Here is an 18,353-nt window from a genome sequence, read left to right as displayed (position 1 = left end):
ATGGTTTCAGGGACAAAAAATTGTGGAGATTTGAAGTATATGAAATTTATTCGGCGTTATATCGTGCTCAGTTTTTCGAGTTTTTAATATCGTAGCAGATAATGGCTGAATATTCTTTCTAGATTACGAATTTTTCTTTTTTTCTTTTTTCTGTATGTTGTTTGAAAAATTAACGAGAACTTCCACCGATACAAAATGATAGTTTGGATAATAAGCAATCGTTGAGATTTGTAAAGACATATTCATGGGATGTGATATAGAATTGAACTATGTCGAATATATAACGTTGCAAATGTTCGATGTCGACAAACATGACAAGTAACAGTTAGAAATTATTCCTCAACTTCAAATTTTTACTTTCTTAAATTGTATACACAGGTTATTCGCACGAGATTAGAATCAGCTTGATACAAGTTTTTAATAATCTAGGTTGATGATTTCAGTGATAAAAGACTGTCAAGGAATTAATATCGATCCGAGGAGTCATATTCGTGGAACGTAACATGACATTAAACTATGTCGAACTCGATTATGTGTGTGTTTGATATCGTGTCTAGTAGTAACTTATGTTCATGATATGCATCTGGTAGAGCAGCGTTGATTCTCTGACAAAGTTTAAAAATCCATTGAAACGAACAGCAGGAATTAAAATTACTATAAATAATTGAAACTAATTCAATGTTTCGCTATTAACAATCTCCTTGTATATTATTTTGTACATTTTATTCGATTAGAAAATTGCTCGTTCATGTTGAACGATGAATATGACCTAATTGTTTACAGTGAAGTATATCTTCTGATGGATTTCATTTCGAAATGGATACACTTTGTGAAAAGATTATTAACGACGAAGAGATACGCGAGATGTGTGTGTTCGACTGCAAAATTTCATTTTTGAAATGATTCTCAAGGCCTTGGAATATAAACACGTTTCGCTAGAAGGTGGTCGTTTAATGATCGAACGATCCGGAATTTTCAAGCCGGAAGTAATTAAAACCGCTTCTTAATAATACACACGCTTCTTTACGCGCGTGTACGAAGAAATATCAAGCAAGCTAAACGCTAGAGAATTTCTACATTGAGCTAATAAACTTTTTATGTGGTTTTGATGTAGATCAACGAACTTATATCATCTGGTATCGATATCTGTCGATATTAGTCGATGTTTTCTTTAGATTATCCACACGCGATTCTAAGCTTCCATCGATATTGAGAAACATAATTTACATAATTCGCGTGATCAACACGATAGAATCAATTTGGTTTTGGATGGAGAAACAGTAAGAATAGTATTAGGACGTGTGGTAACGAAATTTTAACGAAAAGGTAGCGGATAAATTTGACAAAAATTGTAAGATAATCTCCAGTTGAGTGGTCTTGGATTCAAGTTTCCCTTGAAAGAACTTGTCCATTCCTTTCGACACGAGTAATTAGCATACCTCGGCCACTCCTCGAATTTTGCTAGGTTCTATTCTAGACTATACCTGTTAACAGTATATGCGATCAATATATTTAGTAAATAACGTTATAAATAGCAATATTCTATAGACTTTTTCTAATAAAAGTAGCTTCATGTTGCAGGTGAATTAAAGAAAATAGATATTGATCTTTTCGTATCTTTTATTTATAAAGTATATTATTTTTAAGTATATTAATAGGAAATCTTCTTAAAATTATTTGAAGTGACCACCTTGTGTATATATATATATACAGGCGATTAACAAAATTTGCGACGTGTTATTTTACAAAACTTAATGATATCAACGTTCATTGGGAAAATCCCAGAAATTCTATGCAATATTTATCAAGAGAAAACAGTCATCGCTCGATACAGTAAACGACGCTCCGAAGACGACATGAACAATTCCATATATTAATAAACACATAACTTAATTCATATGCAATCGCTTTTATACACGTGCCCGGTATCGATGTATTTCAATGCAAATAGAATCGATTCTACGTCAATAATTAGCAAACGATAACAATAATTGCGATTCATTTCCAACTGCAATCCTTCGTAATCATCGCGCAGATGAAGAAACAATTAAGTTTGACTCACCAAAACAACTCCCTTCCTACTTCGCTTCTCTTCTCCGTCCTCCTCCAATGTTGTTTAGTTAGGACGTTGGAACGATCGAAACGGCGAAAGATCGCGCGTTTCCGCCTCGACTCAAGAATGAAGGCTGTCCTTGATACCGGAGTGCCAACAGAAACTACGAAACATAAGACTAAAATATTTCAGTATGCTTGGGCCGTACACGATTCGTATACAATCGACTGGGTGCATTATTGACTGTGTGCCAGACGAGCCACGGTATACGGTCGCTGCCGAAAGTATTTCAACACGCGTTATTATACTTCCATAATGTGGAATTTGAATAGCGCCGCAACGAAGCTCGTCTATCGCGATCACATTGGCAAAATTTGAAACAAATCTCAAGATGTAAGTTTCACGATGATTATCGCGTACACTTTGGAAAGATCAATACAGTGTCTGAACGCACTCAGTTACTCGCTAATAATAAGCCACGATGTACGTTTATCTTTGGTACCAATGACATGTTTACGGCTATCTATACTATAGACATACTAATTTACTACTAAATGTATCGTTGCAGTGAATATCTCGTAACTTTCATGTACATTTCCAGGTTGCATCCAAATAGTGCAAAGCGTTTCGTTAAAGCGCTAATAAAGTCTCGATATGTTTTACGTAACACGCAGGCATAAAAGTTTTCTGTGACGTTGAAATACTTCCGTGAGCCACTACTGTACGTAGAATATCGCCACAGGTCTTCTATTCGACGCCGGTTCTACCTCCTTTAAAGGGTGATGTACCGCTTAAACGAGCATCGGCGTATTTAAAGTCGCGATATCGATGCGATGGCTGAATAGAGGAACAATGTCAAGACCTTCGATTTTTACCACACACACAAGAATTTATAGAACGTCGTGGGAGAAACAGAATTCGAAACATTGAACGGAAGAATAGTCTACGGGGTGGAAGGAGAACGAGGTGATTTGTTTTTGTCGAAATACGTGGTACACGGGGCTTCAACTTTTTACTAATTGGAGAGTCGTTGGCATAAATAATACGAGATGTCTAGTAATTGAATATAAAGAAAATATAAATTTTTATGAAATTTACGGGGAGTTAAAATGGAATGCCATTTCGTGGTAATAAATGTTGTAGGATGTTTTGGCGATTGAATAATAATAGAATCTTTTTTTGCTAATTATGAAAATTGGAACGAAATTTCCCTCTGGCAAAGTAAATGATGTAGGAAGCGATGTTTCCAGCTCAAGCTGGAATTTTCGTTTATTTCTTTCAATTTGTAGTTTGTTTATCAGGTAGCAACATCGAGATTGAAAGCGATATCACGGATAAAAATACGTGTCTCGGTGGAAAATTGAGCAACGCACGAAACTCGAGTCAATTAAATAAGCCGCCTAGCCACGAGATGAACCGACCGCAACCAGTCTTGTCTCGTATTATAGGCCGATTAGGTAGAAGTCAGCTTCGAACAGCTTTAACAACATCCTTCGCGCACGTTGCTTCTTTTCACGTAACCTTGCTGTCATTATCTAACCAGGAAACGTCCTATTGACTAATATTGTTTGCAATACTATTATTATATCATCGCTGAGGTGGTCATTATTGCGCAACTTTACTGTTGCTGATACCTGAACGATATACCACAATCTTTATCAAAGTTTTATTGCTCGTTTAACGTCGTTCTATTTGCTTTTATCGCTCACTTTGCAAATATGTAATATTGCTCACAAGAGAGAGAGAGAGAGAGAGAGAGAGAGAGAGAGAAGTAAAATAAAAGTTACCTTTTTCATTTTTAGTTATTTCATTTCCAGTTACGCGACTTTGGATTATCATTTTAATTTCGAACAGATTTATGATCCATTTAGTTTCTTAGAAATAAAAGGGAAATGAATAGTCACATAGACAGGAATTAAAATAAACGAAGGTTCGTTTTCGAGAAGAATGTGGATCATCGATAAGGTATGCGAGCTTCCGAGTAAGAATGAGAGAATTCGGTCCATTTTCTTGCCAGACCTTTCCTCTAAACTAAATTATTTATACCATAAATACCATAGAAAATTTCTTGTTTAAAAAATATATTGAACACAGAGACATTCAACGAGGAAATCAATCTACGAGCGTTAAACTCATAATCCTTCGGATTATAATAACTCAAACATAAACAATCTATGACTAAACTCTACGATAACTTCGGTAGATTTTAATGTCCTCCTTTAGGAAGCTCGCATCAACCATCTGCCAACTATCTACTAACTAATACTAGCGAACTAATCTACAAGCACATAGAATCACCGTCGAAATTTACAAATTATAGCGCTCATAAATTTCATGAGAAAATTTGCTATAATCCTTTTAGTCGCCTTTAGAAGCTTATGTCAACATTAATTTAACTACTCGTCTCATATTTAACTTGTGTAGAAAGCACATCTATTGGCACGTCGACTCGTTGTTCTACTTTAAAAATATATAATGTACTTCTTACGAAAGGCTTCCCAACAATTCCAATCTGTTCCAAAGGTGCGCACAAAACTAACCAAAAATATTCCTCTAAACCTCGCTCGATCCCCTTTAAAAGCCATCAAGAGCAATCGGAACCTCTTCCATCTGTCTCGTACCACTACTTTTAACTTTAACCTGCTTGAAACGCACCTACACAAAATTTGTTGGCACGTCCGACCAATGCCTGTCCCCTTCTCCTTGCCGCGACTTCTGTATCCCTTTGCTCCCTGTTTTCGCATCGATCCCGACGAATGCCAAGAACGGCTGGTTCGATCTCGCGGATCGCCCGTGACCCCGGCTGCACTTTCCGCGCGCAACCCCCGTGCGGAAAATTGCGATCTCACCTTCGCTCGACGGCAATGCCAGCCAACGACCTTGGCCTTGCCCGAATAAGACGCAGCCTTGGCGACCGAGCGATCGATGCGACCGCCACCGCCAGCCGGTGCAACTGCAGCCGGGGGAACTGGATCCGAACTGGTTCTCACGTGTTCCCGGTTTAGATGCATCGCGTGCTTTCGTCGTATATGCCACGTCGACCGGCCATCCTCCGATCTCGAAATCCGTGTCACGTGTCCAACACGGTGGCGGAGACGAGTTCCGTTTTCTTTGCCCCCTCTCGAGCCTTCTTGTTGTTTCCGTCTGCTTCTTAGGTTCTTTCTTTAGAGATAGTTTCTTATATCGAGAGAAGATGAAACGTAGCGTCGGTTTCGAAGCTTTGTGCAAGTGCGGTGACTCAACGATATCAAGACAGACGCCAAGACATGGGGAATTTATTATTCCCGATCGAGACAATTGCGTCGGTAGGTTTTTTGGTGGGTGGGTGGGTTAGGTTTAGAAGATTAAGGGAGCTCTTTTTATCGTAGGAATAGTTGTAGGAACGTCTCTTAATTAGCTGATGTTGGATTTACGCAAATTTTCAATTCATCGTTTCGTTCAGCCAATTTACAGTTTGCCATCGCGTTTGCATCGTAATTGCGAAGAGGAATTTCAGAAATTTGCTCAATATCTGTTTCGTTATAGTTTATTTTCTCCCGTGCGGATCTTGCAATTCTACGAAATGAAAGAGGAACTGCAGTATTCGACGATACTGTGACAAATGACTTTTTTCAAATTATAGAAATTGTTTTTGTGCCTCCGGTTTATGTAACAGGGTTTCGTGTTGTGTCTATTATCCTTACGCGTGTTCCGTAATTCGATAAAACAATAATTTACTTTCCTGATGAAAGTTAATGCGATAGAACGACGGGAAGTTATGAATTATTCTATCAGAAACAGAAGGGATGAAATTTCTGTACATTCAGGGTTAAATTGTTCGTGTCGCGTTACAAATAACGAAGCCATCGTACAGGAAATTGATCGAAGCATGAAATTGACACACAGGATAAAGGTTAAACTCTTCTTAGGAGTTTCATGGATCGAGTCACGATCGATTGTTGTTCATTGGATCGATTACTGTATCTTGCTCTTATTCTATATTTGGATTTATTGTATAGGTGTGCCGTGGCGTAGGTCAAGAATAATTTGGCGTTGATTTCTTCAGATTTGGCTTGCGAGTGGCGTAGTATTTTCAGTGATCCTGCAACGAAGTGGAAACAACGAATCGAAAATATTCTATTCCCGTTTTAGCTTAGTTTTATGTAACGTGATTATATTATTCACAAACTGTTGTCCCGGAAGAATAGTGACATAACCGCGAAAGAAGTAATTTTCTAGGAGATTAGAAAATTTTATTTAATCATACCTGTATTTAAATAATACAAAACTGTTTGATATTACATAATCTTGGAATCAAAGAAAATTACATATTTTAGTTAGTTTTTGTTTCGTTAAAAAAATTAAATATTTATACAATTATATACAATTTTACAATTTCGTTGTTGGTATTTTAACGTAATAACATCAAGATAAAAAAATCAAAGTATAAAAAGCTACATTATAATATATTAATAAGTTACAGTAAACAAGTAGCGAGTATTTTAATAAATATAAAAAGTAACAAGTATCATGGAATAATTATGAAAGACAACAAGAAATAAACAGTAATAATAACCAGTAATTCTGATAATTCCTATTTCCTCTCTCTTCGACCAGAAATTACAGCTATGAAACTAATCTGCCTCGTAGTATTTTGCCTGATCAGCGTCGCAACACACGACTGCTGGATCATCGTAAACCGTCAGCGAAAATCCATGGATCAGCAGAAGATCTTTACTACTCTACTTCTCGTCGAGAATCGCCCTGTCCTCGTTTTCGAAGAGTCTTTAATCAAATTGCATAATGTTATGCGAGATGCGATGACGCGATACCAATCTTCTCCTATTCGCGACACGCGGTATCAGTTCTTCCGGATAATTTTGCACAAAATGCAAACGCAATACCGACGTTTACATTCCAGATTCATGAATAGAAACGGTATACAAGGAGTTTTATTTCAATCTTTCCACGATATCTTCAAGATTGATGGCCAATGAAAAGAGTATTTCAAACGAAAGTTAACCTATACCGAGGGAAATCTGATATAAGGGATGTTACGGGAGATATATGATTTTAATTTACGTGAAATATAAAACTCGCAGGATCGACTCTGTTTTTTATCTTTATTCTTATATAGTTTTTACAACATTTTTTCTACGAGAATATATACATTTTCCTCTCATATAAACGTACGTACACGTGGAAGTAAAGCCCGTAAAAGAATAAATTCATAACGCGTCGACTGTTTCAGATAAAATTCACGTTCGCTTTAGAATTATCGAGTTATTTCTAGATGCATATATTTCGGATTAATTGTGTTCTAAGGAAGTAAAGTGCCAATAAAGTATTATGTATATTTAATTTGATATAATAATTTGATATAATTCATATACGACCCCTCTGATGATAGAGATAGGAAGATATAAATCTTTCAGAAATAATTAATATCCTCCAATCCGAAAAATTAAATAAGATTGAAATAAAAATTTCCATAATAAAGAATCGATTGACGTTAGCGTCCGCGATTAAAAAATTGTCCCTTTGTGAAAAACAGAGAATACTACTTGTATTAAGTCACGTTATTCCCCTTCGTTTATTGTTTAAAAGAGAATCTATCAGAGAAGAGTAACCCTGAACCATTTATTCCGTGTCAGCTTTGAATAAAAAATTTCATAATCTCGTTTTAACATGTTCGTCGTATAAGAACAAGAATAATATTAGATTTTGAAATGCAATCGAAAGGCGAGGGTGAGCCAATCGAGAACGCGATCCATAATGATAAACACGATTACGCGTGTTAGTAATTTTCAGCAATATATCTATTGTGGTTGATTAAATCGGTATACGAAACTCGTGAAGTTACCAGGCTACTAATTACAGTTGCATACAAGTTTCATATATACGGTTGAATCACAGTTGTAAATTTGTATGTACTGCGGAACGCGTGTTTTACCTGTTCTGGGTATCTTCTGATAAAACACACGTGTAAGTACAAAATCCTTGGTAATTTTCTAGCTTGTATTTTAGCAGCTATAAGACTGGCATTCTTTCTTCTAAGGAAAACGTCAGTTACAATTTAATCTTCTACCGAGGTTAAAGTTAACAGTTCCTTTGCACTGTGTGATTAATGCGAGCAAAAGGTGATTCCAACTGCAAGCTGTCGTTAAGAAAAACGTGACGCGTTATTTGTGACGAGATATCGAGATTTTCTCCTCCATTTACGGGGATCTGTGTTTCCTGCGAGTTTCCATGCTTCGCTTTACGGATTACGTTACACGCGTAGGTCGCATTTTGTAAAATTCCAAAATAGTCAGAAAATATGTAATATTGTAACTGACGCAGTGCAAAGCATCGGATTACTTTACTCTCCAAAAACGTATTCCCGGGTTTCCCCATTAAAACGCAACTTTACCCGCGATCTTCTCGAATGAAGGTGTTTTATCGCTCGTTTTACGTTTCCATTAAGCGTCTCGAATATCTACTGTTCAAAATTACACCTAATCCACGGGTAACAAGTTTCTACGCCTAATAGCTTATCCTCCAAAAATATACAGATTCCTCTATAAAAACGCACCTTTACTCACGGCCTCCTCGAGTTAAAGATTCGATCACTCGCACCACGTATCCTCTAAATCTCTCAATTAGCCGCTGTCCAAGGTTGCATCGAATCGATAGGTAGAAGATTTACAGTTACGGGTGACGCAGTTGCCGGTTGGCAAGAGACGAATTACCTCGTAATTCCGCGTTAAACGGCGCCTTTGCTCCACGTAAACGCGTTCACGAGCACACATTCCTATCTCTACATGTATTGGCCGTGTGCATTTATACGTGGAGAGCGAGAAGCTCGGGCGCACACGCGAGCTGAGCTGGGACATCTCTCTTCTCTCCGCCGCGGCTCGTCGTAGGAAGGTTCCACGGCGACCGACGACGGGTGTCGGTGGCACGGAACGCTCGACGTCGACGTCGTACAAGGACAAGGCCACGTGGTCACGGGCGGCTGGGACGGACACGTATACAGATATATCGGCTACCAGTCATGCTACACTGCCACCACCACAACAGGCTCGCCTATAATCGACACCGTTTACCATCGCTGACCTCTCCGCGGACCGCTACCCATCGTGTCGATCCAAGCCAATCGAAATCACAGGGATAAACCTTGTTGTTTTCAAAGATTGGATCAATTTTCCCAGGATTATTCGTATTTTACGCGAGGAAAGAAGTTTTCTTCACGAATCGTTCGAACTTGCTGATTCGTAGTCAATCTTTAATGTTCTTAGACGAAATTGTATCAATTTTTTAGAATTGTTCGTGTTGTGTGTACAAAAGGAAAACATGTTTCTACAACTTTTAAGAACGACGAATTTTGTTATTTTTATGGATGAAATTTCTCAACGGTCATATCCGTTTTATATTAGCAAGGAATTTTATCGATGAATGTTTTGTATTGCGTAATTCTTATTGGGAAGTTTTTGAGCGTCGTGCGTTGTATATTACGAAAGAACTTTTTTAACGCATCGCATGAGTTTCGTGATTTATCAAGAAACTTTAACCATAGCGAGCTTCGTTATTTTCGATGGAAACTGAATTTCTTTCAAGTTTTCGAGAATTACCCGTGTTTCATATTACAGAAGAATTTTATTGATGAAGCTACTGAATATCGTCGAGCTTTGTTATTTTTTTTACTGGAAATTGGAGCAGCTGTTTGAAAGTTATTTGTGTTACTTACTTGAGACAATTTGACACGTAGAAGAAGAGCGAACCGTTGTAGAATCCCACTTATTTCGGCGAAGTCTTAATTGGTGTCAATTAACTCGTTTAGTTTCTCCCGTTAAATAATTGTCCCCCCTATATTAGTTTACAAGCGTTAGCGAGAAACGAACCGAGATTTCGTTACATAGTAATAGATATATTGCAAGTTAGAAGACGGAAGGAGAATTATATTTAGGAAAGTGACTGGTGTTTTCGATAAACACACTATTATATATTCTATTTTTCATCTTAGGAGTTTGTTTATATTATGAAAGATCGTAGCGTAACAGTCTGTGAATTTCACAAAATTAGTAATTGCAACGACTGTGTAGACAATCACCGTATAATAAAGATACTACGACTTGGTTACCGAATTACATACAGTTGCCGTCGCGTCTGATCTTTACGAACCTATTTCACTTACGGCTGAATTACACGGTCACCGACGCGCTTCAAATATCTGTCACGTGTTATCGTAGAAAAGGACGATAAAAATAAATATGACACTAGTAGAGAACAGCTTTTTTTCACCAACGTAGAATGGTGTATACTACACGTAAACTATATACTACACGTGAACTATACACTACACGTGAACGTTCCATACGTAATTCTAACGTTCGGTGCTATAATAGAACATCCATAAATATCCTGCGCCCAGGTAATCGATACTATCCCACTGCAACACAGTTTCACGTATAGTGCCACAGTGATACGTACAATACGATTTAATTATGTGCCAAACAATAGGAAACACAAAGTCATCTTCTTGCATTTCATGCTTTAAATTTAAATGTTTCATCATTTGAGATTTGTTTTATCAGGCGCAATGGAAGTTTCTTACGAGTCTATGCTACTCTATCCTTTTGTAACTTCTCCTTTAACCGAGAGACAAACGTCTGTACTGTTTAAAGTTCTCGATGATTTTTACGCTTTTATTAATTGTATTACGAATAGTCGTGTTTCAAAGTTGAACGTATCTCGGTTGGTCGAACGATCTCGTTCTAAACGAAATTTTTAATGGTTAATTGTACCGTTCGTGTACTTTTGTTTAACGATTGTCTTAAAGTCGATCTTCCCTGTAATATCGTACGAATGTTGACTTCGTGTTAACGTTATCAATTTATCACGCGCACAAAACATGTTCGCCTCTGATACATTACTCGGTACAACAGGATCATTTTGATGGAATTTTCTTTATCATTTTATCATTTTAATAGAATCAATTACCGAAGATTGTCTAATTCTTTCGAGCATAGTGTAACTTTTAATAATCCCAATAATTTCCTCGCCAGTCTTTCTGAAAACACACAACAACAACGAAATAAATTATATCTCTATCGGTACTTAATTCCAATTTTCGAGCAATAATTAATGAGATCAAATCAGAATACTCTCCCTTTCAACTTATCGTCACAGTATATATGTAATTCTACTTATTCGTTTTTTAAAAGTTGTCTCATAGAAGTAATTTTGTTCGGCAACGTGTAATGTAAAATGTGTTGGAAAATGATCTCCACATGGAGATTGCCCCATTTTCTACGCATCCGTGCTTTTACACTTCTTCCTTTCTCGAGTAAACTGAATGCAACTTCCTGACAACTGCGAGACGTCGACAGACCGTATCAGCGCGCAAAAGTCGCGTTTCTCGCACCTATACTGCTCAAGGACCCGGGCAAGGAACACGACGAAGATCATACTATTGTCACGGCCTTGAGAGACGACGCACGTGTACCCGCGCGACGTCTCGCATCGGCCTTGAAATTTGTACGGATCGACAAGTTTTGTGGTGGCCCCTCGCCGCGCTGTTACCAGCGTCTACGTTCGTACAGAGATAATCTTTGCTTACGGGAGCTGCTGGAGCGGCCGATAACAATGCACTTTTCACTGACTCGAGTCTTTGCTATGAGACGCTGATTGCGTCATCTTCCACGTATCCTCGTGGATCAAAGATATATTCGAGATGGCGAAACGGCAGAAATTATGGTTTTGAGAAAAGAAAAACAAGAAGACACGTTAAGTTGGTGTTTCTTATCAGTTTTGACGATTTATTGGCCAAATCGTGAACGAAGGTGAAAGATGGATAGTACGTGGAGTTTCGTCGATTTTATGACATAGCGAGGCGAGAGTTGGTGTACAGTCGATTTCACAAATAGCATTCTATATACGAGATGCTCTTCCTGTTGTTTATTTTTGAGAAAATGTATTCTTTGAAATATTCTCCTCTTTTACCGACTACGAATTAATCGCAATTAAATATGGGAAAATTATGCTTAGACCGCGATGAAATAATAATTTGAAGAATTTCAGCCTCTTTGAATCATCGATTATTTAATTATTTGATTAATCCCAATTTGCATAATGTCTCTGTATAAATTACGCCTAAAGTTTCCTAATTTCTTCTTAAAATAAAATAAAATATAGGAAGCAAAATAAATACAAGATAAAAATAAAATAGTTGCCTGTTCCAATAACAACATGTAGCAAACGCGACAACACCGAGGTTTCAGAACGGTCGGCTCGCATCGCTAATCGAGCTGCGCTACGCTCGCTTTAACGTTTTCACGTACGATCTCTGACGTGTCCGGTGATTACATAAAACGGTTCTGCCCTTGTCCCCTCTGGAATGATCGATTGGTCTCGCGTTTTCTGGCCGCGGATTACCGCGACCGCACGCCTCTAAACGGATTCTTTGGCGGCCAGCGTGGAAGGTTATCTGGCCGAGTGTCTTTATGTACACGTACACTATCGTTCGTAAGCACTGTATAGTTTACTCAATTTCTAGCAACGGTATTTGATCGAATTTTATTAAAGTGTTACAAATTAACGATGAATTAACATTTCTTACCTTCTTACGAAATCACCATCGTAATTCGTGTATTAATGCGACTGAAATTTAATTAAGAGATTATAGAATCCAGACGCGAAGAGTTTATCTGCAAACGGCGAAATAATTCTACCAGTTTTATCAATTACAAACATTAATTTCGTTAATGCGCAACGCTTCTCAAAATCAGTTTAATCCTATCGAAATATTCTGTTACGTACCAATGACGATCCTAGGGAATAAAATCGTCGCAGTTCGATATATTGGTAATTTTCTAATTAATCCTGCCGATTTTTCCCACTCATTTTCGATCCAATTATATCTTTTTTTTTCAAGTTAAAAAATATCTCAAGTTTGATAGAAATATACAAAAATTGTTATTCATACGCATGATTTCTCCTTTCAATGTCGTGTTAAACGTTGCTTCCTCTAAACCGCTACAAATCCTTGCTGATTGCTAAAATTAGATCAACATTGAAACATAAAAATTCGAGAATCGTGACGGAGCTACCATATGTCTTGTTAGAAATAAGCAGATATTCAAATACTTTTGAACGATAATGTATATGGTAGCAACGTGTGTTGTACGCGCGTGTGTGATTTCGTTATCGAGCGCGATATCAGCATGATTCAGCGGGGACGAGTTCAAGTACGGATCCAGAGCGTCGACAGATCTTAACCTCGAGTAACGTCACGATCGATTTGATTGTTCGACCGCTTCGCGGAAACTTTATCTGCGGACTTCCTGGCCTTGAGCTTCGCCGCTATTTCAACTCGTGGACGCTTTTGATTGCTGATTTTCGCGCGGTTATCGTATAGACGTTTCGTTTCTTATTGACACCGATCGTTAAGTTTCTATAGCTCTCGCTCGTGGATTCTTCGGTTTCTCTAGGTGGTCGAGCTTCCGCTTTTTAACCTTTAACTGTTTATGTTTCGATAATACTTTGTGATATAATTTCTATTAAACTGACGTAAATCAAATACAATATCTTTAAACGGTAATATTTCTTTCGAGAATATTATCAATTACGTATTTTTATGTATTTGTGTGCTTTTAAGGAGAAAAGGGACCAATGTAAAGGAAGTAGATCATGATGTTTCCATTAATTTATTAGTTGCTATTCATTTATTGGAGTTAAGAAAAACAATCTTTTTTAATTTTTTGTAATTGCTTTTTAGCTTATTTCGAGAACATTATCAATTACGTATTTTTATGTATTCGTGTGCTTTTAAGGAGAAAAGGGACCAATGTAAAGGAAGTAGATCATGTTGCTATTCATTTATTGGAGTTAAGAAAAACAATCTTTTTTAATTTTTTGTAATTGCTTTTTAGCTTATTTCGAGAACATTATCAATTACGTATTTTTATGTATTTGTGTGCTTTTAAGGAGAAAAGGGACCAATGTAAAGGAAGTAGATCATGTTGCTATTCATTTATTGGAGTTAAGAAAAACAATCTTTTTTAATTTTTTGTAATTGCTTTTTAGCTTATTTCGAGAACATTATCAATTACGTATTTTTATGTATTTGTGTGCTTTTAAGGAGAAAAGGGACCAATGTAAAGGAAGTAGATCATGATGTTTCCATTAATTTATTAGTTGCTATTCATTTATTGGAGTTAAGAAAAACAATCTTTTTTAATTTTTTGTAATTGCTTTTTAGCTTATTTCGAGAACATTATCAATTACGTATTTTTATGTATTCGTGTGCTTTTAAGGAGAAAAGGGACCAATGTAAAGGAAGTAGATCATGTTGCTATTCATTTATTGGAGTTAAGAAAAACAATCTTTTTTAATTTTTTGTAATTGCTTTTTAGCTTATTTCGAGAACATTATCCACTACGTATTTTTATGTATTCGTGTGCTTTTAAGGAAAAAATGAACCAATGTAAAGGAAGTAGATCATGATGTTTCCATTAATTTATTAGTTGCTATTTATTAAATTAGTAATTTATTAAATTTATTAAATTAGTTTCCATTAATTTATTAGTTGCTATTAATTTATTGGAGTTAAGAAAAACAATCTCTTTTAATTTTTTGTAATTGCTTTCTAACTTATTTGGTAGATGTTTCAAACGATTCGTGATGTAGCAAATGCGTATAAAACTTATCAACCTGATGCCAGAAGGCTGGCTATCCAATACCGGCCGATATTCTTCCATTAACGAGCTTCACGTTCCAATTCCCACTCTCATAAAGATTCATCTCCGAATTACACGGCCAAATAAATCAACAACAATATATACAAACACGATTTCCTAAAAACACCACTTGCCCCAGTTAGACAAATTATATAGCCTTGTATTTCTCGTAGAGAAGCCAAACGTGGATTATGCATAGACATCAGACATTCGATTCTGATGTATCAAAACCTTCTTGCCTTAGTCTCGTGCAAATAGGTGTATGATCGTTATCATAGTACGCGATTTTATTGAAAATAGTGACGTAAGATGTGTCTACCACTTGGACAAATTTGCTGTTGTGGCGTTTAGGCACGTTGAATTTTCAAAATGAACGACATCTCACTCGCAATTCTTTTAAACTCGATTTACAGATGATTTGTTATAATTGGATTACAGATATTTATACAAATTCATATTTTTCCAAATAGTAATTAAAAAAGAAGTGGAACCTAGATAGACAGCTATCTTATTTAATAAATATTATAAGAGGTACTATATTTTGGATAGTTTATATATTTTTATTATATTGTGTGCATTTTTGCACATTTAAATTTTTCATAAATGAATAAAAATCTACAGTTTGCTATATTATATATTATATACCGATGATACAGCGACTAAATTGAATTTTCATTATCATCTTCTTTTCATAACGATACAAAATCTTTAAAAAAATTAACGAGAAGACGTCAAACGAGAGCCATTCCGTAATACGAATAAACATTATTTTTATATCTTACCGTATCAGACACAAACCGATAGTATAAACACCAAGTGTCTTCATTCGGACCAAACGAGTGCAGTACCCGTTCTGTCTCTGAACATTTAATATAAATCAACTTTCATATATTGTAGGTGAGACTTGCTCGCCGACGCGAGCATAAAATTCGCTAAAACGTAGACTAAAACTGTCGCAAGGACGTCGAACGGTTCGTTCAGGTTCGCTACGAGGCGTTTCTCGTGCGTGGCTGGCCTTCAGTTTGACTTCTGCCCGAAAAGATCGAAGCATCGTCCGCGGTATCGCGTCTATACATAATGCTGACATAATATTCCGGCTGGCCACGGTAAAAAATAAAATTCCATGGCCTCGGTGGCCTTCGCGATTACAAAGAATCCTGCTGGAACGGCTGGCCGTGCGGATTTAGGAACAGACGTATCAGTGGCCGTAGATAATCGGACACAGATATCGAGAAGAGATTAGTATCTTCGACAGGTAGCGTCAATGTAGAATCGTTTAAAACGATCGAGATCGTTCGAACACCTTTTGTCCTTCTTATTTATTTTATACGATTGCTCCGAGCCATAGTTTTTCTGATAATTTATCGTAATAAATTCGATGTTCAGATCTATCGTTGAATAGTATCGCTGGCTCGCAAGTGATACGCGCATTTGTGTCAAGGTACTTGATTTTAGGGTACTCGAGTTTAACTCGCATATTCTGTATTTTGAAGGATGAAGGTAATACGTATTTCATTTTGATTTGTATATTATACTTGGAAGGATAAAGATTGATAATTTTCTACTCGTATCGTTGGACTGTGGATGATTGGATGCCAGGTGAATTACGCTAAGTGAGAAAATTAATTAATTATAATTTGCATAAAATATTTTATGTCGTCGGAATAGAACCTCCTCGTAGAATTTCATTTGTCTTGTTACTATCGTTACCTTTTATCGCTACTAATCAATAAACAAATTTAACTTGTAATTCGTAACTCGTACAGTTTCTCGAGTGATATTAATCCAATTATACGCATAAGGAAACTTAGTTAACGGTTGAAAGAATTAAAAAAAATTAACCTTTAGACTTAGAGAAACTATTACTGCCATGTTACGTTTTTCTTGCGACCATGCAACGATTATAAGTAACATTTTCGCTTATTACACGAAATAACAGAGATATTCGAGCTAGCAGTTCCACAATTCCACTCTTGTCCTTCAATTTTCTTCTTTCCTCTCTGTTCCTTTCGTTTCCTCTAGTTCATTCAGATATGTATGTACCTACTCGCGAGGGAAGCACACGCGTGTAGACGATGGCGTTGTTCGAGGTTATGATCGTACGACCAGCCGGATCCGTACTTGAACTCCGGCGTTTATCGCGATAACACGGCAACGTGTGCTTATCAGAGATCTGGATATAACGTTCGGTGTGTTTAAATGGCGCAGTAAACAGAGGATCGGTAGAAACACGCCGCTCTTCGTATATATAGTACTTATCGCTACTTCTTATACCGCCGAAGGTTTTTCGATCCGAATACATACCTGGTCGCGTGAAATTGATTCGTTGGATAAAATCAATATTTAAGTTTGAAACTAGGTAATAATTAATCGAATAAAGCGGACGTAATTTCCAATGGAGAACAAAATTGAATCAATTTTTTATAATCCTCTTACGTTAAAGGTACGTTGTACCTTAATAAGTTACTAATTAATTGAATCATAAATATATTTATTTTCGGCAAAACTAGTCTTAAATTTTAATTACTCTATGGTTTCTATATAAAATTATTAAAAAATGTGCGCGTTATTTATTATTGATAGGAAACAAAATTTCTTCACGTTGAAAAATAATTCAGTTTTCGGAAGGATAATTATCTTACTACTTGAGAGTATTATTAATGCAGTCAACAAGTCAACAAATTTCCACGAATTTCGCAGTTTGGTCGTCTACTGATACCGTTCGATTAAGATACTCGGTTTCCAAGCGTTTAATTTTATTTAATACTCCATATTCTACGCGATCTGATAAAGGCACAGGGAAATAAATAAAATTGTACGCTTAAACATTATACGTCGCAGTTGAAATTATTCGAACGATCTATCTCGTTTGAACGATACCAGTCGAGGGTTAAGATAGTAACGCGAATTCTGAGCTTCGATGTCCATCGAACATGGCCGAAATTAATTCCAAATGTCAACAACGAAATTCCTTCTAAATTGCACGACAACACCTCGAAGAGACGATAAATCAATGACGAGGTTAGACCACAGCCAGAACTCCTTCGAATTCCACGATGAAACGATATATCTGTTCGTGGAAGGGGTCGTGTTACGTCAAGGCCAACGTTTGATAGAATAGATCGTGTCTAATGTCTTTCCAGGAAGATGCGAATGGTGGACTTCGATGTCCACGCGTCGTTCTTTTGACTCACGTTTCCTCGAAGTACAAAGGCACACTACGTGTCCGACGTTTTTGAAAGCAAGATAGAATATTTGCGAAGCAACTTCTTTGAAATCTTCGTCTTCCGCGTCGATATTTTATATTCTTTCAAGCATCTTTGAAATTCATCGCCCTCGTCGACGATCCTTGAACCATCTTTGACGTCGATCACCTTGTCACGTGAGAGCAAGCGTTGCGTGATACTCGATAAATTTAAAATCCACACTTCTGATTCACTTCCGCTTTTTTCTAATATTTTCTTTGTTAGTTACAGGGGATCTTTCGAACTTGGCGAAATTCTTTTAGAGATTTCAACTGGATAATCGAGATGTACCAACTGGTATGAATTTCCATAGTTACCGTTCTTCCAATCAATCTTCTTTCTCTTTCGATTTTTCAA

General features: G+C 36.8%; 1 protein-coding gene and 2 long non-coding RNA genes across 3 annotated transcripts in view; 2 read left to right on the top strand and 1 right to left on the bottom strand.

Moving 5' to 3' along the window:
• LOC132907269 (uncharacterized) overlaps positions 1-18,353 on the top strand; it is a 241,955-nt gene that overhangs the window by 112,344 nt on the left and 111,258 nt on the right. The window lies entirely within an intron of this gene.
• LOC132907266 (large ribosomal subunit protein eL32) overlaps positions 1-18,353 on the bottom strand; it is a 258,415-nt gene that overhangs the window by 148,391 nt on the left and 91,671 nt on the right. The window lies entirely within an intron of this gene.
• LOC132906903 (uncharacterized) lies at positions 11,206-16,434 on the top strand. Its single transcript, XR_009658060.1, has 2 exons — positions 11,206-11,870; positions 15,649-16,434. It is a non-coding gene; the product is annotated as an uncharacterized LOC132906903 (long non-coding RNA).

The sequence above is a fragment of the Bombus pascuorum genome, chromosome 5 (genome assembly GCF_905332965.1).
Source record: "Bombus pascuorum chromosome 5, iyBomPasc1.1, whole genome shotgun sequence".
Lineage (NCBI taxonomy): Eukaryota > Metazoa > Arthropoda > Insecta > Hymenoptera > Apidae > Bombus > Bombus pascuorum.
The sequence above is the reverse complement of the archived record's forward strand: the minus strand, read 5'-3'. Positions and strand labels throughout refer to the sequence as shown.